At 37.4% G+C, this 26,291-nt stretch overlaps 1 protein-coding gene across 18 annotated transcripts in view; it reads right to left on the reverse strand.

Annotated features, from left to right (window-relative positions):
- Positions 1-26,291, reverse strand: part of LOC307192094 (uncharacterized protein) — an 868,937-nt gene that overhangs the window by 314,584 nt on the left and 528,062 nt on the right. The gene's annotated exons all lie outside the window — the stretch shown is intronic.

The raw sequence follows: 26,291 nt of genomic DNA on the forward strand, positions 1-26,291 counted from the left end.
TAGATTAGCCATCCAGGTGGTCGTACAGTGGTATCTCATTTTGGTTTTAATTTGCCTTTCCCTGATAGCTAATGAAATTAAACTTGTTTGCCATTTAGATACCTTTTCTTTAAAAGTGCCTGCTTATGCCTTTTGTACATTTAATAAAATGAAAGGACTGTCTTTTTTACTATTGATTTGTAGGAGTCCTTTATCCTTAATAAAAATCCTTTGTGAATACAACTGCACACATGCACATGTGTTTGAATACACATATACATGGGCTTATATATACACAGATATGTTTGTATGCATAAACACATGTATATATTCTCACTATGCAAGGATTTTATGAACAAACTCCATTTATAGCAGCTACTCCATTATACACAGAAGTAGAATTCCTACTCCATTTTTCTGACTTAGCTTTCTGCATAATTTCTTCTCTGTTACCTTCCCTATCTATTATTATCCTACATGTAATGTATATTATGTCCTCCATTTAATGACTCTGTGGCAGATTGCAGTTTCCAAAGATAGCTGTTACAATCTCTCCCATTCCAACAGTCTTCTTATAATGTGACTTTACCTCTCTGCTCACTGAGAAGTACAATCTTCACTTTCTCCCCTTGAACCTGGAAGACTCATGACTATGGTAGAAGTGATGCTGTGTAACTTCCAAGGCTAAGTCATGAAAGACAACACAGGTTTTATCTGTTTCTCTTGGGATGTTGCTCTTGAACTCTAGCCACCATTCTGTAAGGATGTCCAAACAACCCCATGCTGAGAGAACACACGGAGAGTCCACATGACAGTGGTCTAGGTGACAGCCCAACTGAGGTCTCAGTTGACAGTCAGCGTGACCAGCAGACGTGAGAGTAAAGCTGACTCTAGATGGCTCTAACCCATATCTGTTAAGTCACTCTCAGCCTTCAAATCTTCCTGTCTGGAACCCTAGGCATTGTGGGTCACAGAAAATTCATTCCTTCTGTGATTGTTCAAATTCCAGATCCACATAATCTATGACCATAGTACAATGGCTGTCTTATGAAACTAAGTTTTGGGGTGCTTTTTACACAGCAATAGTAACAGAAGGAGAACCTTTCTCTAATGACTTGCACTTAGAAGTACTGAGGGAGAATCCATCTGTATATCATGGTTACCAAATTTGACTAATTTTTAGATATATGTTAATTGTATTCCTGTATTTCCACCTGTTCTTCTCTCTCATTCATCTGCAAGTTTGCCAGAGGAGATGTTTAGTGACAGATGGCCAATGGAGTGTCATTTTATCTTAGACGCCATTTTTCTCAGGAGAGGACTGGGGGAATACGTATCTGACAGACAGTTAAACTTTTCATGGACAGTGCAGTACAAAACACACACTTTCAGGGCATCCCTGGTGGTGCAGTGGTTAAGAATCCCTCTGACAATTCAGGGGACATGGGTTTGAGCCCTGATCTAGGAAGATCCCACATGCCATGGAGCAGCTAAGCCCGTGTGCCACAACTACTGAGCCTGCTCTCTAGAGCCCACGAGCCACAACTACTGAGCCCGCACGCCTAGAGCTTCTGCTCCGCAACAAGAGAAGCCACCGCAATGAGAAGCCCGTGCACCGCAATGAAGAGTAGCCCCCACTCGCCGCAACTAGAGAAAGCCCACACGCAACAACGGAGACCCAACGCAGCCAAAAATAAATGAATAAAATAAATTAAAAAAAAAACACCTTTTATTAATTAAAAATGGTGTGTTAGATAATTTAAACATAAAATTCAGTACTGTAGGTTATATGTAGGCTAACTCTTGTCCCTAGTAGACCCCAACCTGTATGTTGATAGTAGACTACCTCTTATAACAAGCAAAAATCAAAATGTACACTGGTACAAACACAGTAGAAGTCTATTTCAGGCTCATGTAGCTATTCCAATGGGTAAATGCATCAAAGGGGTGGTTCTCTTCCATGTGGTCATTCAGGAACCCAGAATGCCACAGGCTCTACAATTATCAACAAGTGGTTCTCAAGCTGGAAGCAGAGAAGATTATGGGGAGGAATCCAAATGGGCCAGACATGGGTCTGAAAGTAGCACATTACTTCTGGTCACACTCTATTGGTTAGAACTCAGTAATATGAGCGTGCGCAACTGCGAGAGAAACTCTAGTACAGATGTGTACCCAGGAAGAAGCAATGAACTTGGATTTTGGTGAGCAGCAGTTTGTCACAAACACAAATTAATTTCAGTATATTTACTGATCGTGGCTGTTCAGAAAATTAAAATAGAATTTAAGTGCCATTTGGCAATGCTCCTGTTGTTTTCTTTCCTGTATTTGCTCTACTGTAATAACCTTGGTTAAAGTCTGAACCGATTTCTACTCCTAACCATACCCTTTTCAGGATTTAACACTGAGAACATTTCTCTAATCAGAGTCTCTCTCTTTCATAGCATAAAGAGATAATTCAAAATGTGACTGCAATAAAGAAAAGCAGAGGTACTCTGGACTTGAGTGGCCACTCTCTGGTTGACTAGTTAGCTAAGGGATTACACTTACATGACATTTAATTTCTATCTTTCTCCACTGCATTCTCTTTGCAGACTGGAAAAAATTCTCTACATATTTCTTTTTTGTCCTTGTGCTGTATTCAAGCTCTTTACCACTGTTTTGGGCTGAATGATATGCGTGACCACAATCAATCAGCACAGAGCATATCTGAGTTGTATTAAAAAAAATACAAAAAACCAACCAACAAACACGAGGAACAAAAAACAAGAAAATGAAAAAATAAATAAACAGGAATTTCCAAATACTGATCTACAGCAAAGTAAAACAATCTAGTGACTTCTTTTTAAAGTTATATTATTTCAGTTTTTTTGTGTTAATGGTAAACTGTATGCTTTTAAACTATATGCATTTAAAATATATTCTAAATATGGCAAACAAAAATTCATAGATGTTATGATATCCTCCCAAAGCTTTGAAATATTGTTGTCCTTTGAAAGCCAAACTTTGAAAACTCGTAGCACATAAAAAGCAAATTACTGAAAGGACCTGTCCCCGGGCAAGCTTGGGTCTTTGCCACATTTTTAGCATCATTCACTTAGCTTTCTGCTGAGTTTAATTATTGGGTAATTTGAAGTCCAGATTTTAAAACTTTCATCCAGAATACCACAGACATGAAAAAATCGTAATTTTCATGTTCACATCTCCTTAATAACATTGTTTCCATCCTGTCATAAGACAATACTGATGTTTAGCAAGGATCATAGCAAATTACATTGCTTAGTAAAAATTCATAAATATTGCTGCTATTGTTTCCCTCCAAAAGATATAGACATATTATTTAAGTAACTCTGAAATTAGAGATTTTTAAAATAAAAATCTATAGTTTTCAACTACTCTGTATACAGTATTTATTTTGAATGGGATTATCTCTTAAATTGATATCAAGGGCATCTATTAAAGTTAAAAATATTAGAAGATTTTCTTTTGGTTTGAGAATATTTGAAGCACTTTTACCTTTGAGCAAAAATAACTGCGCCTTGAATAAAAGTCACATTTTAAATGTCTGAATAATGTTGAATTTTTTGCAGCTGAATTCAAATGTGAAGCAATGACAGAAATCACCTTCAGTTTAAAAGTTAGCTAAATTCACAGTTTCTGATGCATATTTTAATAATACAATGTTGCAACTTTAACAAGGACTGCATTTGCCTTTAAGTCCACATAATAGTGAAAGCTTAATATTAAAAAAAAAAAAAAAAAACTTTTGTCTAGCAAAAGTGATTTGAAGATGTTTTGCTCCATGCATGTGAACTCAGCAGGTGATTCTTGCCTATCTTTGATGTCAAACAGCACAAAACTTCAGTGAGTAGTAGCTTCAGAAATGCAATAGACATAGCTGAGTCTTCATACGAAGCTCATGCTTGAACTACATCAGAAGAACTGACATCTATTATGGTGAGCAAAGACAAGTGTTTGAAAAGAGATTCAAACAGAAGTGTCAGAATTTACAGTGCATAGTTTTATATAAGTTGATTTTAACCAAGCATATCTCTATGAACTCTGCAGGATAGAAAGGAAGTTTCAAAAGGCAGAGAAATTGTTGTCATCTAAGGGCATGGAATGTTTTAATAGCTTAAGGAAGAACATTTCTGAAAGGTGATGTGCTGATCCATTTACTTTGACTGAGTAATAAGGCTTGTCATTGTGATAGTGCAGTTTTTAACCCTTAGAACAATAGAAATGTATGTGAACCAGAGAGCATAAAGGGACGCTTGAAAACTTGGAAGAAACTTACAGCCCATTTAAAAGTTTTAGTCTCTAGTCACAGAGACTCACTGTAAGTTTTCTGAATATCATCTAGCCACTAAAGAGAAAGCAAACAAGAAGCAACAAACAAACAAAAATCCTTTTTAGACCTAGTGAGTCATAGTGACCGTAAAAATAAGGCAGAGAAAATTCAGTGGTGTTCCTAATTTGTTGCTTTTCAGAAGAAAACAAACATTAGCACTGTTTGTTATGTTTCTTCATGTGTGGTTGCTTTTATTCCCAACAATGCAGAGGCTTTGGGCAGGTTATTAAAAAAAGAAGTCCCTGTTTGTGTTTGTGAGTCTGAGTGTACATGTGTGCTGTGTTTCAGGGGTGGGGTGGGGATGAGTGTTTGAGACCTCAACTGGAGAGAGGTTTCTTTTGAAATTGCGTCCTAAGGGTTTAATCACAGCAGTCCTCCTAAAACTCTCCCTTAGGGGTCTAGTGTCACAAACGAACTTAATTGTTTTTCTAGCAATGCTTCTCCACCTGGCACCCAAACAGATTTAAACAAAAGCAAATCTCCTTGGCTAAAGCACAGAAATGCAATTTCTGTGCAGTGATTTCCAGTTTGTAATCAACATTTAGCAGTGTGAGATCTACCTCTTCTTAACCTACAATTAGCACAATTGATGCACTGCATGCCAAACCACTTGTTTAGTTATTATATTCTAATGTTTGCTTCTAACAACAAATTTCCCTCCCTAGATTAGCTGCTGAAGCCTCCCCAAGGACAGTCTGGCTAGTCAAATTCAAATTTGTCATTCCCTGGAGCACCACATCTCAGTTCTTTTAGATTTAATTACTGAATTTATTACATTGCATTTAAACAAATACTTTCTCCTTCTAAAGTGGTCTAGACCTTCAGAAGGGAAAGAGTAGCATATGGCATATGCCGTGGGCTGAGGGTGGTAGTGAGGGCTTGGCTATGGACATATCATGTAACCCACAGCCCTTTCTTTCCCACATTATTAGAAGATGTGCCTGATGCAAGTTAAGCCTCAAGAAAGTAAATTTTAAAAACATTCACTAAGCATATACTTTCTGCAAAGCATAGGTATAGTGCTGTGGGGAACAACCAAAAGATATAATAATAGCACAATAACCACCATTCATTGAACTGTTTTTGAATTTGCTCCTTTCATCCAGTTAGTGTCTGTTTATTTCCTTCATAGGATTTATGAAATATAGAGTAATTTTATTTTTTTTACTTGTTTAATGTCTCTCTCCCCTCTCCCACTTCTAAATTTTAAGAAGGTAGGTAGTTTGGCAGAGTCAAACTATTGTACAGGGGATGGATAAATGATGAAGTCCTACTGTATAGTGCAGGGAACTATATTCAGTATCCTGTGATAAACCATAATGAAAAGAATATGAATATGAATGTGTATATGTGTATATATAAATATATAAATTTATATATATAAATATATAAAAATATAAATATATAAATATATATGTATATATATTTATATGACTGAATCACTGCTGTACAGTAGAAATTAACACAACATTGTAAATCAACTATAATTCAATAAAATAAATTAAAAAAAATAAGAAGGTAGGGATCTTACATGTGCTCATGGCTGCTCTATCTGTAACACCTCACAGAGTGCCTGATCCATAGTGGATGGTCAATAACACCTTGTAGAATAAATGAATAAAAGTGCCAAGTGCTTCCTATGCATTACCTCGACTAATTTTCACAAGTCCATTTTATTTTTGTGGTTTTACAGATGTGGAAACTGAGCCTTAGATGGGTTAATGTTGTTTGGAGACGTAATTCAAACACAGGTCTGTCTGACTCCAGTGCCCAATTTCACAATGTTGTCAATTCAGAGTCCATACTAGGTTTCTCTTGCTGGAAGGTGGTCTTTTTTTTTTGGGGGGGGGGGTTGTGTTGGGTCTTCGTTGCTGTGTGCGGGCTTTCTCTAGTTGCGGCAAGCAGGGGCTACCCTTCACTGAGGTGTGGGGGCTTCTCACTGCCGCGGCTTCTCTTGTTGCCGAGCACAGGCTCTAGGTGCGCGGGCTTCAGTAGCTGTGGCACGTGGGCTTGGTAGTGGTGGCTTGTGAGCGCTAGAGCATAGGCTCAGTAGTTGCGGCTCACAGACTTTGTTGCTCCACAGCATGTGGGATCTTCCCAGACTAGGGATCGAACCCGTGTCCCCTGCATTAGCAGGAGGATTTTTAACTACTGCACCACCAGGGAAGCCCTGGAAGGTGGTCTTGAATGAATGACGCCAGGAACGTACAATCAGAGAGAGAGAGATGTATATAAAGAAATCATAGAAAACTGATCACAAATTGCTACAACAGAAGTACAAATATCAATCTATGAATAGGAAAAGGTTAATTTTAACTAAAAGATGGGAATCTAGGTAAGATTTCTGGAAAAGCCTGATTGATTTCACATATTTTATATAGTTTTTCCATTTGGTTCTTTTACAATAATTTCTATATACTGCAGAGCTTCTTTATATATTTAATTCATTGTAGACATACTTTTTATGATATTGAATGGTATTATGACTACCGATTTAAAATTCTATCTGCTAATTCCCATATATGAGTTATCTCAGATTCAGTTTTCATGGAATATCCCTTCTTTTGAGGATGGGTCCTATTTTCCTGTTCTTCCTATTTTTGGATTATATCCTGGATACTGTAAGGTTCTGTTTTGGAGACTCTGGATTTGATTATACTCCCCTGAAGAGTATTGACATATTTTTGTCTGTTTTTGCAGACAATTAACTTGGTTGCACTGAACAGAAATGGGACCAGGGAAGGAATGCAAAAGTGGACTTTTATACCAAAGGAACTGTGTGTACAGTGGTAGTGAGAATAAAAGCATGTTTTGAGTTTGCAGCACTGTGAGTAGGTTAGTGTAGGTGTTTGGTTATTTATGTGGCTATATGGGAGAATGTGAGTATTGGGTCAGTTAGATAGAAAAGGAAGGCTGAAAAACCACATTTTAGAATGCCAAGACGGTTCAGACTCTAATCTTCTGCTAGTGGGAAGCCATGGAAGGGTTTTGGGCAAAATAGAAAGATGATCACACGTCTTGGATAATTAATACAGAGGATGGTTCTAGTGGACAGGATGAAAATGACGGTATTGACTGTCATCAACAAACCCTTCCAGGAGGTCATTGCAGTGATCCAGAGAAAAAGCCAAAATGGAGGCAGTTGCAGCATAAATCCATCTGAACTGAGCTAACATAAAGTTCAGAATATTTTCCCATATGTATCCTGTGGAATAGTTTAGAAGACGTCTAAAATAAAATCTTGTGAACATGGGACACTAATTGTTAGAATATTATGATTGACACTAAATTGGTTATAAAATAATTTGTGATTTCAACTTGTAACTGAAAATCACTAGACTCCTTTGCAAATTTAAACATTAAGTGTACTTAGTTGTTGTCGATTAATTAGCATTAGACTCAGGGCAGTGGGGGTGGGATGGGGTGGGGTGGTGAGAGTGGGAAGAAACTTGACATTTACAAATTGCTTACTACATGCCAGGCACATCATTGACTTCAGTGCCTCGTGGAACTCCTGAGAAATAGTGATTTATATTTCCATTTTAAAGATGTGGAAACTGAGAGGCACAGAAGTTAAACGTAACTTCTCCAAGGTCACACAGCTACTAAGTAGACAATGTATTAAGTCCAGGTCTATCTGATTCTAATGTTTATTCTATTTTAAACTTGGCTCTACTTTTGAAAGTGATAGTGAATGTAGCAGACAAGCTATAACTCTATTTTTAGAAGCAACTTCCATATCTCCCCTTTTTCAGTCTCCTCTGATAAATTATACAGATATTTCAACAATAGGTATCAATTCCTTGGAAGTGCAACAGAAAGAGAAGGTTCTTAGGAAATAGCTGTTCAGTTTTTCTCCCCTATGGAAGAAAATTGGTAGAATAAATTCTTAATGGACTAAAGTGCTGAGGGACAAACATCTTGGTTAATGGTAAAACTTCATGACATAAAGTAAGTAAACTTTATGCAGGTAACCGAATTGATCTGATTCTTTTCATGAGTTGACAGGGATAACTATGGCTCCCCTGGAGAAAAAATAGTTTTTTCAGATGAGTGTTTTTAAGGTTGTATTTCCATAAGGAGAAAGCATAAAGTTACAAATCATTTAGTCCCTCCTAAAGCCTTCAGACACTACATGTACCTAAATGATCCTTGAAGACAAACTCCGAATACAACCTTATGCCTCCTTGTCATCGCTTCAATATTTGACTGCTCACCCTTTTTCCAGCTGACAGTTTCATAGACCACTGGCTGTATTTAAGGTGGGTAGTTGGCAAGAGAAATAGATAGCCCACTGATTCTTCTAAAACAGAAGATATGGGGATCATAGGGAAGAAATATCACCTGTGTCTTATTAAAGAACTGAGTGAATCTAGAGGATGGTGGATTTGGTATAATTAAAGACTTTACTTCTCAAATTTTGGTCTTGCTCCAAATTATTTTTCCAGTGAAAACTAAAACTGGGAACACTGGCCATTTTCTTATGGAGATTCACTACAATTAACTGCATTAGTTGGGAAAGGAATCACATAAACTAATTCAGATTTTAGTTAGTTATTCCCGGTAGCAAACACAATCCATGAGAAAAATAGTCTCAGGAGAATTAGTCTGTGATGGGGGTGGGGAGGTAGCATAGGTGATTATAAAACAGCACATTGAATAGAGCTAGTTGAGAAAATATTTGTGAGGAGGACTTTGATGTAGGCCCTGGACACCTGAGAAGAGAGAGTCACTGAAACTAGAAAGATTGGTCAAAAACTGAGCACACCCTCTAGCTGATGGCTGATTTCTATCTTTATCCTCACATGCTCTTGCTTATCAATAAGCATTTCCATGGGCAATTTTGCTTTAGAAACTAAGCTCTGCAGCTCAACTAGAGACTGCGCTCAAAATTTTAAAAAATACTGGAGACTTCACACTTCCTATTATAAATATAGATATGCTGTCTTCACAGTCTTAGAAATGTCCCTCTAGGCACCTGGGAGCAAGACCCTGTCAACATTCCAGTTTCAACAAAACTGGATAGATAAACTAAATAAATTTGTGAAGGTTGTTCTCCAAGTTTATGGAAAATTATACTCTACATCGAGTCAAACATGCCGAGTTTTTTGGGTTTTTTTAAGTTGGCCTTTTATTTTAGGAAAAGCTAGTACATTTTTACTTGTAGCCATTTGGGGGGCTTATATTTTAAAGAAATAAATACACAGTTCAGCATCCTATATTCAGAAAGAAATATCTGGGGACATTATAATACTAATTTCATCCTGAAACGATGGCTTTCTCCTTCTGGCTTAATCATGTGCTTGATAATTGGATCAAGAAATGCAAACATCTCAAGCCACGCTCCAGTGAGATAACCCCTCTGCACTATAATTCAGCCCCACAGCTACTAACCACCTCCACAATGACTTCACCAACTTCATCAGCCCCCAACTCATACCTCGACCATGAGAGAGTCAGAGAATACAGTAATCAATTTAAGGATCGTAAGAATACTTTACTGTCCACTCGTCATGGATGAGGAAACTAACACTCAGGGAAATTAGATGAACTCTCCAAAGTCACACAACAGGAGGAAGATGTACGTATGCAACTAGACGTAGGTCCACCTTCAGAATCCCTACTCTTTCTAAGATGCACTGCTCCCCTAGGTATAGGTAAACAGATCCCCTGAAAAGTGGAATAAGCATATCTTTCATTTATATCATCAGTATGTATCGATGATAAATAGGTAGAAAGATAGACAAAATTTATATAATTCATATTTAGGTATATATATTATATATATATAATTTATATATAAAAAGTCTTCCTAATTTTTAGACTCAGTGTCAACTGAGACCACTCAGACTGATTGGTTACTAGTGTACTGAAGGATTCCAGAGAAGAGAAGGTAAGACATGTCAAGTTCGCATCATTTCCAGGATGATTTTGTCAAAAGGCGCCCATATTCCTTTCACAGCAAGATCACATCAGTCAATGTGAACCAATCCCTGTGGGGATTTCATAAAAGAAATTAAAACAAATGTCTTTTTCCTATAATGCAAATGAAGTCTAGTTTTCTAGAAACAGTGTTTACTGACAGTTTAATGTAGGTTTTTTTTTTTTTTTCTGAAACTGGAAGTTGGATGTAATCAATATCTGTGATCTCTTCTTATTCTCTAAGAACACTCCTTACATTGGAACTCATCCATCTGACAATTAAAGAAAACTGGTTAGTGAAGTAGCTTTTTCCAAAGGAAAGAAGGGAGTGCATTTAGACTCTAAGAGGCACTCAGTTTCTATGGGTTCTATAAAACTTATGATGATATTTACTAAACAGTCTATAATGAAAGATAAAAAACCTTTACCAAATGAAATATGACTTTATTATATGAAATGAATAGTCACAAGCCAAAATACTCCTTCCAAAATTTTATGAAATGATGACTAAAAACATTATCAAATAGTAGAGTAAAAGTTTGAAAACTCTAGTTGCAAGACTAGAAGAAACTTTAGGCAGACCTCCAATATATAAAACAGACACGAGTGAAGCCTCTGTGGCTATAATGTGAAATGCTGAACACCTCTGTAGGACCTTAGGCCAGTCTAAGACATCAATGGAAAATCTTGAGATAGAACGTATGAAGAATTTTTTAACAAATACCAAGTAAGTCTTTTTAATGATAGCAAGGAGATAAAATTATTTTTAAAAAGACAGAAAAAAAAGGTCAAGTTAGAAATAAAATTTACCTGACAGTGGATTAAAACTTATTTTTAATTATTCAAATTTTCCAACAGCAGTTTAACATAGTTTTTTAATATATGTCTGGGCAATAACTACAGACTTAATCTAGTTAGGCTGCCCGCAGCACTACACTTAAATCTGCCCATGACAATAGATAATACTCATATGTAAAGAGAATCTGTGCAATGCATTTGGTATTCAACCAACTGGAAAAGCGCCTTGATTTAAAAACTTGAAAGCCAAGTGTGTTCTCTAACAAAATTACAAACTACTGTTCTGATATATTATTGGGTCATTTCACCAGCAGTGGACCACAGATATAAGCTTTATTAAAAAATGGTTGCATGCTTTAAATGTCCATTAATGTATGTTTAATTATAATGGAATGTCTATAAAAGTCCGTGTGACATCTACATGAAGCTCAAAACAATGAATTATAATCAGCATTAACTAAATAGATACAGAATAAATTAGAAAGAAAGGGATGTTCAAAAGAAAAAAAATACATGCAGAAAGCTTGAATATGAGTGATAATAATGGATTTATCTTTAAAGGAAATAAAACAATTCTAATTTTATATACATTTGATTTATGAATAACTCTTTTAAAAGTGTATTTTTTTAATCAGCTGCCAAAAATTCCAACTTACTAAAGTACATGGAAAGAGAATATACATTCATTCATTCGCTTATTCATTAACTCAGCAAATACTTATTCGATATTTGTTAGGTACTGGACATTGTAAGAGTAAAATATGCTAGTTACAAGTTGCTCAGAGACAGTTCAGAGAGGTACATAGATTTTGTAATTGTAACTCAGGGTAATGGGAACTATTATTATAATAGTTATGTAGAAAAGAGGAGAGTGGTCAGTTCTATAGGGCAGGAGGTAGATTAGAGAAATTGTGAGAAATATATTTAGAAACATTCTTCAAAGACAGAAAATCCTTAAAGCTCATACATCAGTTGCATATATAATTGTGGGGCTCAGAGGAAAAGGGCAGAATCAGAATTTTTGCATTACTTACATTATGTCCATGCTTTGAAATGTTTGATTCATATATATATGAATCAGATATATATATATATATATCTGCTAGACTGTAGTATTTCAAGTGAGTAAATTATGCCACTATAGAGAAAGTTGAAAGAAGCACCTGTGGCAAGTTTCATAGGTACAGCAGAGAACTTCAAATGTGGCAATCAAAAGTTTGAGATGATATGAGACTTCCCTGGTTGTGCAGTGGTTAAGACTTCGTGCTCCCAATGCAGGGGGCCTGGGTTCGATCCGCTGGTCAGGGAACTAGATCCTGCGTGCTGCAACTAAGAGCCCACATGCCACAACTAAAACAGCCTGCATGCGGCAACTAAAGAACCTGCGTGCCGTAACTAAAGAACCTGCATGCCACCACTATAGATCTGCACGTTGCAATGAAGATCTTGCGTGCTGAACACGACACAGAGCAGCGAAAAAAACAAAACAAAAACAAAACTATGTTTGAGATGATATATGCCAGCACTCATGGGCATGGACAAATGAGCCTCTAGTTAAGTGTTCACATATAAACCAACCTAACATGTCTGAAAATAAAAATATATCAAATCAAATATCGGCCATTTACCTCCTCTACATTCATTCACATATCCATTCCTTTATTTTCATTGCTTAGGTACTATTTTAGGTCCTGGAAAAATAGCAACAAATAGGACAGAGAAAGTCCCAGGCCTCACAGAGCTTACAGTGATCAAGATTCACCATAAACACATGTACAAATAACTTCAATTCAGATAGTAATAAACACAATGAAGAAAAGAAAGCAGAAGAAAGAAACAGAGTGTGAAGAGCGGCATTTTGAAAAGGGTGTTCAGGGAAGAATTCTTTGTTGAAGGGAAGGAAGGAGGGAGTCATGAAAAATATGGGGAAAAATATTCAAGGATCAGCAAGTTCAAAGACCTTGAGGCAAGGAGCTTTCCTCATTGAAGGAAGTAAATGTAGCCTTGACCAGAGCAGAGTGAAGGAAGGAGAAATGATGGGGTACGAAGTTGGAGAATATGCCGGGGGGAGGGGGCAGTGGAGAGGTTTAGTGGGGGCAGAGAGCAGGATGGGTTTTATTCTAGTCTAAGGATCATCTAGATCCACTAGAAGGTTGTGAGTAGAGAGTGAAACTATCTGATTTCTGTTTTGAAAGAATTAACTCTGGCTGCCATGCAGAACTATGACTGTAGTGTTACCAGGAGCCAGTTTGGGAGCAGCAAGATCATTAGAAACTACAACAGTGGTCCAGGTGACAGACAGTTACGGCCGGGCCAGGATGGTAGCCTGGAGTTGATGGGCAACAGTCAGATTTAGAAACATGTTGAAAGAAGAGCATTGAGACTTGCTGATGCCTTGGAAGGTATCAGCCCCTATAAGCTATTGATCAAAAATAACTTCTGAGAAAATTTATGTCAAATAACATTTGACTGTTAAAAAATTGACAATATTTTTAAGTTTTTTTGTCTGATTTTACCAAAATATTTGGATGAGCCAACATATTTAAACAGGTTCTTGAATCTGTGTATGTTCTTAACGTAGAATCATCCTTCTTAACGTATGCGTATGGCTGCTATGTTATGAGTGTGGTTATATTTAAATAAAATATAATTTTTCAAGGAATCCCCACAGAGAACATGGAAGGCAAGATATAATGCTAATATCTATCTCTGATCCTTGCCTTATTTTCATGTTTCTAAATACGTGAAAAAGATGCATGATAATATCTATGGAGTTTGGTAGGGTACTGTGATACCAGATATAGACGCAAGCCTAGCAAACATTTTAGTCTTTAAAGAGCAACATGCAGGTGTATTTGTAAAATACTATGCAACACGATGGATGACTGTGAAAAGGATTTTCGTCTATCCACAAACTAAATTTTATTAGACTCGTTCATTTTCAGAATGAAGAAATGTTTCGTGCATTTAAATATATATACATATATATATATATATGTATATAAAACATTCATTTGAAGGCCAGTGAGTTCCTTTCTGTAGCTTAGACCAGATGAGTCTTATGGAAAAAAGTTTTAAACTCATGAAAATTGGAGTTTACTCAGGAAATACCGCTAGCGTTTTAATGAAAGTGCCCTGCATACTCCTTCTGAAATTTAACACATGGAGTGAACCTTCCCACATCTGTGGCAAATGCAGACTTTGCTGCCTTAAGGGCTTGGCATTTTCAGATAAAAAAGAATCAATGTCATTATACAGTATCTCTCTAGAGCATCGTAATTATTCTGCATGCATACAATATTTATTTAAAACTTAAAATTAAACTTCAAGAGGTGGTCATTTGAAAGCTGGCAGTGAGCGAACGGATCCTGTATTCATGCAAAAGAGAATATTTCTTCTAAAAGTTGAGAAATAGATCAAAACGGTCTTTCCAGTAACTGGCACTTTAGTCATAAGGATGCTTTTTATGTGTCAGATTTATTAATCAAGAAGGTCCATGGGAATGAGAGGAGGAAATCTTGAGGATGTGACTGTCGGTTTTTGATATGTCAGGTATAATTTTGTGGCTGTGATTTTTGGATTGCAGTACACACACAGCATTGTACTGATGTTTGTGTATCTCTTTATACTCATCATTTGTGATGACTGGAAAAGAAGATAAGGCGGAGATGTTTTGATACAGGATTGAAACTTGAAACTACAGTCCTTCAATTTGAACGGTATTCCTGTTTCATCTTTCTTTTCATGTTACCTTTTTAACTTTTGCCACTGATGTAAAAGGAAAAAAAAAAAAGAAAATTTGAAAAGATGCCAGGTGTTGGTTCTTATCTGGGTGAAGGATCACAGAAGTAGAGGATAAAATATAGTTTGTAGTTTGTCACAGTGGCAGACTTATGAAGATCAAACACTTGTCAACAACACCTGTTTGTCCTCCTATGGCCATCATAGAATTATTAAGACGGTGACACCTCTTCATAGTTGGTACATTTTGCCAAGATTGTAGTGTATAATGTTCCAATTAGTTTAACAGGGTGTATTCTACTGGGATGAATACAGTCTTCCTTAATTGCTTTTGGCTGCTTCCTGAAATAAAAGATTCTCTTCGTGGTACAAACACATCGGTCACTGTGAAATTCAGAATGGTATGCTCCCTTTTAAGTCATCAAAAATAACACAGAAACAGGTATTTCCAAAAGCTGAGGCAAAGCAGTTTATTTTTACAATGTTTGAACTGAGAATGCAACAAAACTGTGAAGTAAAAGAACTGAGCGAAACTTTTTTTCTTTTTGGTTATTATTTTTTTCCACTTGCCAAATAACCAGTTTGATGTTTTTCTCTATTGGTTTTTGTGAATAGACCAGCTGCTTGTGTGTGCTTAGATTTTGTACTGTATCATACAATTCTTGGTGAAAATTCTCATTTTTGACCAAGTTGAGTGACTGTTTACTCATTTTATTTTATTTTTTGCTTTGACTCCTGCAGACATCAAGTCCATACTGAATGCCTACCAGCCTTGGTCCATATTCAACTCAGACTATTTGTGGGAAGTTTATCTTCATGAGGTCGAGAGCCAACAGTGCCTTTCAGAGTTTGCAGTGACTGGTGCTTCGCAGCATTTCTTGAAGCTCCTGTCAGCTTAGTATCTTTTAGCCATAATTGCCCTCGGTAGCTACATGAGGTCCTAAAGAGCCTGGGAGAAATTTAGAGTCACCATGTGGGCAAAAAGGAACAAGAATCAAAAAGGGGGAAGAAAATTTGAAGACGAAAAGTCTTGGGTAGAGATGTGAAGCCATAAAATATACAGACATAAAGTTTTAGATGAACAGGATACCCCTCTAATACCTTCAGGGATTTTATATGGTTTTAATTTTTTAACTGAGATATGTATTTCTATACATGCCAAACAAAATCACTTGAGGAAACCAAGTTAAACATATAAAATTCTGTGCATATAAACTAATAAGATGACATCATATTTATAAAGAGCACTTTAAAAATTGTCACCGAATCTATGTACCTATTGTAACTGCAAGTAAGTCTGAATTTGTCCAGGAGGTTCTACTTAATGTCCAGTTCCCAGAAACTTCAAAAAAATTTTTTTAATTAAAAAATAAAACACTGACCAGTCAAAAGATAAAGGTAACTACTTAACCTAACCAGTTAGTTTGACTGAATTGGAAAGAACTCTGTGTAATCTTCTAAACCTACTTATTCCTATAAGTACTATATTTATGATTTTAATTGTGTTCAACTTTCTGAAAATAATAAATGCATGTAGTGCTCAAAGGCTTACAACACACAATCCAACAGTCCTTACTATAACACCTAATTATTCTGCTCTGTAAAGACAACCACTTTCAATACCTTTAAGGTGCTTCCGAAACTCACATATATTATATATATCCTACATATATATTAGATATATATGTACCAGAATTCCCGAGTTCATTTTTATCTCCATATATAATATATATCCATTTCTTATTTTAATAATTGTAGAAATAGTATGCTGACTTTTAGTTTTGGAAGTATAGAATTTACCTCTCCCTTACGATCTCTCCCAATCTCTCGATATAGTTAAATTACAATTTTCTGGTTAAGGTAACAATCAGTGTTAACACAACTATTGTTACACAAATATTTTTCACTTTGGGGCCAAAAAATGGCTTTTGATTACATTCCTCTTCTAATAAAGCTTCTTGTTTTTCCTGGCATGAATATTGCATCATTATTTCCTTGCTTCTTTTTCTATAACTATTTTTTATTTATATTTGGTATGAAGTAGTTTTTAAAATAAATATTCCCAAAATATGGGAGTGTTTTTTCTAAGTGTTGAAACACACTAAAACACTAAGCAGTACTACCCCACCTCCACCCGCCACCAGCCCTCCACCTCTCACTCTAACCTACCTTCTTTCTGGGTGGTACATAGCTGACATATTGGTCTCTACCTGTGCTGGTTTCCTGTACTTGAACCCTTGATTCCTGGATCTTCTTTCTTGTTTTTTTCTCCTGTATTTCTAAGCATATCTTCTACCACTTTCCTAAGAAAGAGTGCATAGGAAACACATTTATTTATTTTAGATATTGACTATCTGAGGATGTCTACCTTCACATATGATTGATAACTTTGAAACCCCTTCATAATGAAATTTTGTAGGCATCGAGCCACAGTCTTCTGGAGATCAGGGTCGCTTTTAAGAATTTCAATACAACGTCTTGCTCTTAAGCATTTCTCCATGACTTGCTTCTATTCTTTAAGAAGTTCTTAGGATCTTTTTTTATTCCTGTTTTTCTGAAAGCTCCTAACAATCTGCTTTCATGAAGATCTTTCTCTACTCTGCTTGGTCCCTAGTTGGCCCTTTCCATTTGGAGACATATGATCTTCAGTCCTGTGGAATGCTTCTCAATTGATTTTGTCACCTCTATTTTCTTTAGGAAATTATGAAACTTTGTAAGATGTTTCAATCTGGACTTTCACCAACACTTTATTTCTGTATTTTGTATCTCTTAAATTTATTCTCTATTTTTTCCTCTCCTATAGGATTTGTCTTATTTTTCCACTCAGGGCATTTCCTTGACACTATCTTCCATACCTTCTGAAAATATTTTCTAGTAATCATATTTTAAATCCTAATAGTCCTTGTTCTTTGATTATTCCTTTTCTTAATAACACCCTGTTTTTTTCTAGGTGTGATATCTTCCCTCATCAATCAGGATAATAATAGTAGTTTATAAAAGTTTTCTTTGGTGTTTTTATTGTCTCCACTTTCTCCCAGTTTACTCTCCTTATCTGTGTCACTCTGTATTTTGTACTGGAGACTCCTCAAATATTTGGTGTTCCTTAGCTGTTCATTCAAACTAAAGAAGTACATTTACAAATTGAAAAAGAAAAACTGGATGACATCTCTTAGTGTATGGGAAAGATGTTCAACATGGATATTTATGTGAGAAGATCTTTAAATGTCAGAGTCTATGGGTCTTTTTACTGGAGTTCTTTATTTTCTCCAGAGAAGACTCCTCTATATCTCCTGCGGTTGGGTATGTGGGTGTAAGATTGGCTGCAGGCATGACACTCTGGGGGTCCCAGGGGGTCACATGATACATGATACCATGCAGCATGTGACCCCCTGCATTATGTCTACCCTCAAAAATGCTTGATGTCCTGGACTCTCACATTTCTGGTGCTTTTTTTTCCCCCCAGAGACTAAAGCTCTGGTCTTTGAGGGGAAGGTCAGTAGGGAGAGGTAGCTGCAGCTACGCCACATGTATCCCCTTGTTCTCTAAACAGTGAAGTAAGCCCACTTCTCATATTCCCTTGCCTGATATTAGGCTTCAATACCTTTTGTAGGCACTTTATTAGGTAAAAGGTTTTAGTTGTCTCAAAAGTTATTCTTCTTTTTTCATAAGATAATTGGAATTGCATTTCGAGGTAAAATTTTATTGAAAGCTTTATGGCTGACCAGGTGCATTAAACTAAATACGTTTCCTTCACCTACTAATTTTGTAATTTTGTTAAAGAACGGAGGACTTTGTTTTTTGAGTGACTTTTTCTGCCTATAATAGCCCACGCTGGTTATTGTTCTTGTTTCTATTACCCCATATAGGCTGTAGGGTTTTTTTTTCCCACCCCAGGGGCCTCACAATAGACTTGCCAAATTGTAATTATCATGGCAAATCTTTTTGTTCCGACAAATAAAACCCACATGTTTTATTTTATCCCATTTTCTGGAGCTACATAGTTGAGTCTAAGTTTTCAAAAGTAATTACCAGTCTTCTTGAATCTTGGGAGTGTATTTCTTTAGACCTTGTAATGTGCATAGTGTAAAACCATTTAAAGGTATGTTAATTTTTTTCTTAGAAATACTGTTTCAAATAATCATGCAGAGGAAAAAAAAAGTGAAAATGACTATTTATGTCAACTGAGGACCTCAATGAAAGTTGTTAAAGGGTTGAGAAATAAAAGTTATAAAGGAAAGTTTAAGCAAAGGAACAGGATTATTAGCCAAGAGAAAGGTCTAACAGTACCCACAGTTCAAGAACTGTATAGAAAAATAATGACCCGCTGTTCTCTAGATCTAGAGAAGACATAAGAAAAGGAATTAAGCTAGAAGTGAAATGTGAAAATTACAAAACTTTCTAAGATGCTCCAATCGTGACTTACACCAACACTGATAAAAAAGAATAAACATACAGGTGAAGGCAAACTAGATACTTAGGTTAAGAAGACATGAGTCTCAACAATCCCTACAACTAAATCGTTGCTTGGGACTGAGGATTTCCCCTCCCCGCAAAGACATAAAGACTTTCATTTATTCAGAAGTATCAAATTCAGAATAAAGTATAGAAGGGGCCAATTAATTCAACTGGTTTGATAAAAGTATTTAATTAATATTCATCTCCAAGAAAAAAAACCTAGGGAACCAAATAAACAAGATGTGTGTGTGTGGGGGGGAGTTTGTGGGAGTGTGTGTGGGTGTTGTGTCCATCGTGTGAGGGACCTGTCTGAAGGCAGAACATAGATTGTGTAGGTTCCAAGACCCCCATTGCTACATGTCTCTTGTCTTCTGGAGATTACATGTTTAACCTAGTGACCTCTGTAGGGAAACGTTGGCTTTCAGTCCAGCTCCCATGCATGCCACAGGGCCCCTTCAGTATCCCTTTTTCCAGATACACAGAGCTGTTTGGCTCCACCAGGATAACTCTATACCAGAGCAAAGGCTGACTTGGTTTTCTTAGTGTCCCTCATGCATTTTTTATTCCTGAAATATAATTCTGAAGTTGTAGAGTTTTTCATTTAGTTTTCCCACATATTACATGTATGTAATTCACCCATTTAAAGAATACAGTTCAGTGGTTTTAAGTATGTCCACAGAATTATACAACCACCACCGTAACCTACTTTTAGAAGATTCTATTATTCCAAAAAGAAACCCAGTAACTCCCTTCTTTTGTAAGGATTCTAAAGAAGGAGTTTTCATGAAGTCCTTTAATTTCATCACAAGTTATTGCATTTTTACAGAGGTATCTATTTTAAAAAATGAGCACAGTCTTTCAAGTTGGCAACATGATCTTGGCGAGAAATATAATTAATATAAATATCTGAATTTATACCTTTGGTAGTTCCACATCTATCACAAATTAGGACCAAAACTAATTCTACTGCAACAGATTAGATAGGGAGTTGTTACATGAAGATGAGACTGTGATTTCTAAGCATTTGCCTATTTAAATATAATTAGATTAGTACTAAATGGAGTCAAAGCACATTCAAAAAGGGTTTCATATAAGACGATGGATGACCTGTTCTGTTTTTTTTCCTCCAAGCCGAGTTGTAAAGTAAGAGAAAGGATCTTTTGGCTCTCTTCTCTCACACTCTGTTAGTTAAGATACAGCTGCTATAACAAACACATCCAGAAACCCAGTGGCTGAGAGAGAACAGTCCTGAGGGTGGTGAGCAGTCCAAAGAGGTTCCACACTTCTATTTCTACGTTAAGAAGTCATCCAGGACCCAGGTGTCTTCCATCATGGTGCTTCACCATCACCCAGGGGATTCATCAAAGCTGGCTCTTATGGACTGACTTGTACCCCTCCCCAAATTCCTATGTTGAAGTTCTAACACCTAATGTGACTGTATTTGGAGATAGGGCCTATAAGAAGGTAGTAAAGGTTAAATGAAATGGGGCCTTAATCCCATAGGACTAGCGTCCTTATAAAAAGAGGAAGAGACACCAGATCTCTCTCTCTCTCTCTCTCTCTCTCTCTCTGTGCACACAGGAAGGGCCATGTGAGGACTCGGTGAGATGGCAGCTATCTACAAGTGAGAAAGAGAGCCCTCACCAGAAACCAAACCTGATGGCACCTTGATCTTGGACTTCTAGCTTCCTGAACTGTGAGAAAATATATTTCTGTTGTTTAAGGCATCCAGCCTGTCGATTAGCAGATTAATATCCTAGATTACCGGTACCATATCCTTATTCTTGCACACAGGAAGGAGAAAAGAGATACAGTGGAGAATAAGAAGCCTCCTTTAAGGGGTGTGGTATAGAAACTGCAAATATTATCTCTGTTCACTTCTCATTGGCCAGAATTTAGACACATGGGCACACTTAACAATAAGGAAGGTGAGAAACTGTCTAGTGGGTTGACACATTCCCTGCTAAAACTCTGTGTGTGTGTGTGTGTGTGTGTGTGTGTGTGTGTGTGTGTAACTAAAAGGCAGAAGGGGAAATGGGTACTGGGCACTTAGTAGTCTCTATAACAAATGTTCTTCCTCCAAGTTTTAGCATCTCTTTCTAGGTACATGTTGATTACTCAACAGCTTCCCAACAAATGACTGTAGATTTGGCCTGTTGACAACACCCCATGCCCTCAACTTTGACATTTGATCGAGCTTTTCAAAACTTTTGTTTGCAATCCTGTTTCTTTTCTCAGCTCTGTGTTCTTAGAGAGTTCTGATCTTACTAATTTATACTAAAATATTTATGGGTGATAAGTGTGCGGTACTGGGTGATGGTGCTTAGAGATTTGCAAGGCTGTAATCACGGGATAGTTGTGTCTCTGTTTGCATGCAGAATAAGCTCCTGTCTCTAGCAGGTTGTGCCGCTGAGAGGTGAAAGGGGGAAGAGAACTTAGAGCATTACAATGAACACATGTCCTTTCTCTACCCATGCCTGTATGCCTTCCCTTTAAAGGTTACTTTCTATGTACTGTCAGTGACTGGACCAAGGTCCAGGGGAACCACGTTTGAACAGCTGATTCACTTGCAACATTGCCCTGATCTCAGATACTCTCAGACTGTGTTGGCTCCCTGCCTGTCTGTCCATGCTTTGTGATTCTTTTATAATCATTGTACTCTCAGTGGCCAAGTGAAAACATCTAGCACAGAGCAGATGTGAATGAGGAGAGGACCTTCAGAACTGATCATCTTTAATTAAAAGTGCAACACTCCCCCAGGTTTGCATCTGAAGACCACATAACACACAGTATTTTGATAATGAAATTCAGCTGGTACTTTCTTTCTATAACCGGCCTTCTTGGATAGAAGCTAAATGGATTCAAGTTGCACCAAATTGGAACATGTACCAGGAGGTATTATCATGAAGCTTTAAATATACAATTCAGCTTCTGCATTTCTACTAGGAGAGCCAAAATTAATTGAATTTTATGAAGGTCAAGGGCAATTGCAGGGGATGTATGTGAGGGGGCTGGGAATGGAGTTCAGCTTCCCTGTCATCACATATGTAATCAGTGATGATGCTCAAGCTTCCTCAACCAGTGGGCTGAGGAACAGGGGGTGATTCCATGAGCAGGAATTGGTGAGAACACAGGACTTCCGGGCTGGACCTGATCTCCTGAGAGCTTATCTCTCTGACAACAATAGCTTAGTCTCGGGCTAAGCAAACCTTTTCTGTAGGTGCCAATATCTACTATTCTGTAAATAGTAAATATTTTAGGCTTTGTAGGCCCTAAGGTCACTTTTACAACAACTCAGCTCTGACTTTGTAGTGAGAAAACAGTCACACACAAAATGTGAATGAGTGTGGACGTGTGCCAATAAAACTTTATTTACACACACAGAAATTTGAACTTTCTGCACTTTTAGTATGCCGTAAAATATTACTCTTCCTTTGATTTTTGTTTTCAACCATTTACAAGTATAAAAACTATCTTTGCGGGCTTCCCTGGTGGCGCAGTAGTTGAGAGTCCACCTGCCGATGCAGGGGACAGGGGTTCGTGCCCTGGTCCAGGAAGATCCCACATGCTGCGGAGCAGCTGGGCCCGTGAGCCATGGCCGCTGAGCCTGCGCGTCCGGAGCCTGTGCTCCGCAACGGGAGAGGCCACAACAGTGGGAGGCCCGCGTACTGCAAAAAAAACCCACAAAAAACCAAACTATTTTGCTCCCAGGGCAAAGCCAACACTTGGCCTGGTTTGGTCTTCATTCAGTGAGTAATTATTGAGTGGCTCCATGTGCCAAGCACTGTTCTCAGTAATAGGAACACTGCAGTGAACAAACAGACAAAACTCCCCACGCCCACAGAGCTTACATTCTACATCCATCCACTGACTTTTTTTTTTTTTTTTTTTTTTTTTTTTTTTTTTGCGGTACGCGGGCCTCTCACTGCTGTGGCCTCTCCCGTTGCGGAGCACAGGCTCCGGACGCACAGGCCCAGCGGCCATGGCTCACGGGCCCAGCCACTCCGCGGCATGTGGGATCCTCCCGGACCGGGGCACGAACCCGTGTCCCCTGCATCGGCAGGCGGACTCCCAACCACTGCGCCACCAGGGAAGCCCCATCCACTGACTTTTTTTTATCATCCAGAAAAGAGTCACTATAACGACACTGGGTGTTAATGCATGACCCTGTTACAAGACTTCATGTTCATATACTTGTTAAGCCACTAAGTAAATGCAGTTAGCATTCTGCAAGTTCAATCTCAAGCATGTTCATTGTACATACATTTATTATACTCCTTTTGTATTCTATTCTATCTCATTAATTCCTCATCCTTAGCACAGTGCGTGGCACAGAAGAGGCATTCAGTTCTATATTTAATTGAAGCTAAGATGCTATTCGTATTATTTTATGGAAAAAAATCCATTATTTTAAGAAAGAAAGTTGTCAGTTAACTCTAGGATGGCATCATTGTGAGAGGCACCCACATTTCAGAGATGTTAAAATGTGAAAAAAGAAATGTGAGACAGACTCTATGAAATAGGGTAAATGTTTCCTAAATAAATTGTGTCTATATCCCCATTGATTCTGAAAACTTACAATACTAATTTATAATGAGGCACAGGAAGAGCCAGAATCCTATCTGAGGGCTGTGTGAAAAGTGTCACGTGAGGTTGACCACCCTGCCTTCTGGTGACTCTACAGCCTTTGTGTGCTGGAGATGTTTCCTCCCTCCTTAAAGGCCTTGCTTGCTTTCCTGAAGGATCCAGGGCTGCCTCACAGACAGCCTTGCCTCCTTCTTGCCAGTCTGGTGATGAGTGGTGCAGAAACGTTTTAATTAATGGTGAACTTCTCAAAGTTGAAGTACAAACAATTATAGCTCAATTTTACATTCGGCCTCATTTTCCTCAGTTTCATTCTCTCCTCCCTTCCCATTAGATGACTCCGTTTCACAGTCTGTAAAGCTGCCTAATGGCTCTGCTTGCGAAGAAAGGGCATTGTTTCCCTCCCTCCCTCCCTCTCTCTCTCCCTCTCCCTCTCCCTCTCTCTCTCTCTCTCTCTCTCTCTCTCTCTCTCTCTCTCTCTCTCTCTCTCTCTCTCTCGCAATTAAAATCTGCAGAGAGACAAAGACAGAGCTCTCCTGCTAAACATCTCCAACGAAGTCCTTCCAAAAGGTAGATGCCTCACTCTTCTCTAGCTGGAAAATGATTTCTTTTTTTCCAGAAAGGTTCACGTCTTCCCCATAACAACTGTTTGCACACAAGACTCCGAGAAAGTTCATAGCACACATCACAAGTACATCTGATATGTAAGTGAAGTGATCTGTAGCACTGCTAATTAGACCTAAATTCTTGATTTACTATTTATAAAACAAAATTGATTATTACTTCATCAACAACATTTAAAGCATCATTAAGAGAGGTCTGCTCCAGCAGCCTCAGGTTAAATTTTTTAACAAGCACTTTAGTTGCTAATCTGTGTTATTGCCAACATATGTAAACTTCCTAATGCTAATTGCATTCAGCTGTGAATCAAACAATGTCTAATTCTCTTCAGGATTAATTATGCACATGTGCTGCCTGCATTCCTAAACATGGTTCTCATAAATAATAAGAGATATATCTAAGCAGATGGGATTTTTCCAGCTAAATGATCTGTTTATCATGAATAAAACAAATGACACATACTAGACTTCAAATGCAGAGTCACTGCAACTTTGAATATTTTTAGCATTAATAATTATCCCAACAATTGTTTGTGTGAATACATTTTTGAACAATCCAGCAGCAAACAATGTTTGCTCACATGCTGTGTTTATATCTTACAACATTTAAAAAAATTTTGAACTGAGAACCGGGAACAGTGTAGTTCATTTTATGCACTGACTGGGTGAAGATAATTGTACACTGTAAAGATTCAAATTCTACCTTCCCCAGGGAGTTCTGTTTAAATGGAGTTGGTAATTAAACTGATAAAATGTTACACAGTTGTCTCACTTTCCAGAACAGAACATGTTGGTGGGCATCTTTCCTAGCATTACAAGGCTAGAATCATTTCAATAGTTTCATTCAGTTCTTTGTTCCTGCAACAAAAATAATTTTGAAAGAAAGTGTACTTCTGTAAAGAAAATAAAAAGAAGAAAGAGACACAGGAAAATGTGTAGAATTGTTACTAATCTGTCCTATTTCTACAGGGTTTTTTGTTCACTTATATATCGTGTACCCATAGTATCTGCATATTATTACAAACCAAAGTTGAATTGGAATGCATATTAATATGAACCAAAGTTGAATTGGCATTCCAGAGAAGATTAGAATATTTTTCTTTAAGGAGGGAAATCCATAACAGCTTCTTCTAAGAAAGGTTGAAAACTTAATACCAATCCCACTGCTTTCTCCCCTCTTCTCATATGCTTTCTATCCCATAGTGACCGAAATGTATCTGTCTTATCCATGACCATTTTTACTGGATTTTGCTAGGTAGCTAAGCTAGTTGATAAATTATTTAAACTATGGCTCTAAAGCTAATGTAAGTGTATGTAAACTCAGAATACAAAAAGACCCGAGTTTGAATCCTGTCTCTACTACTTGACAGCAGTATGAACGTACAAGTTATTTAACCTCATCATGAAATTTCTTTTCTTCACCTCTAACATAGAGATAACGCCACCTCCTTTACAGGCTGTTGTGAGGATCTGTGGAGATCTTCACAGTTCCTAGGCCTAGTTGGTCGAAGGTGCTCAGCTAACGTTAACTCTTTCCATTTCTTCTTTTCCTTCCCCAACATACTATTTACCTCTTAGCGTTCACATGCTGAGCCTTAACCAAAAGAGGATCTATGGAGCTTTCAGTGGGAGACAGAATGCGGAGGAAGAGACTTTTCTGGTCCCTCTCAACCTCACCATAGTCCATTGTTTCCTACTAGTCCTTAACAAAACCTCCCTTGTCCTAAAGTATACAATTCTTCCTTAGCTTAATCACAGTATATGCACTGTTTAAAAGCACAGACTTTGTGATTATATTAGTGAAAGAATATAACCACACCATGGTTTTCACAGAAATACTTAAC

Source organism: Stenella coeruleoalba (genome assembly GCF_951394435.1).
Source record: "Stenella coeruleoalba genome assembly, chromosome: 9".
Taxonomy (NCBI): domain Eukaryota; kingdom Metazoa; phylum Chordata; class Mammalia; order Artiodactyla; family Delphinidae; genus Stenella; species Stenella coeruleoalba.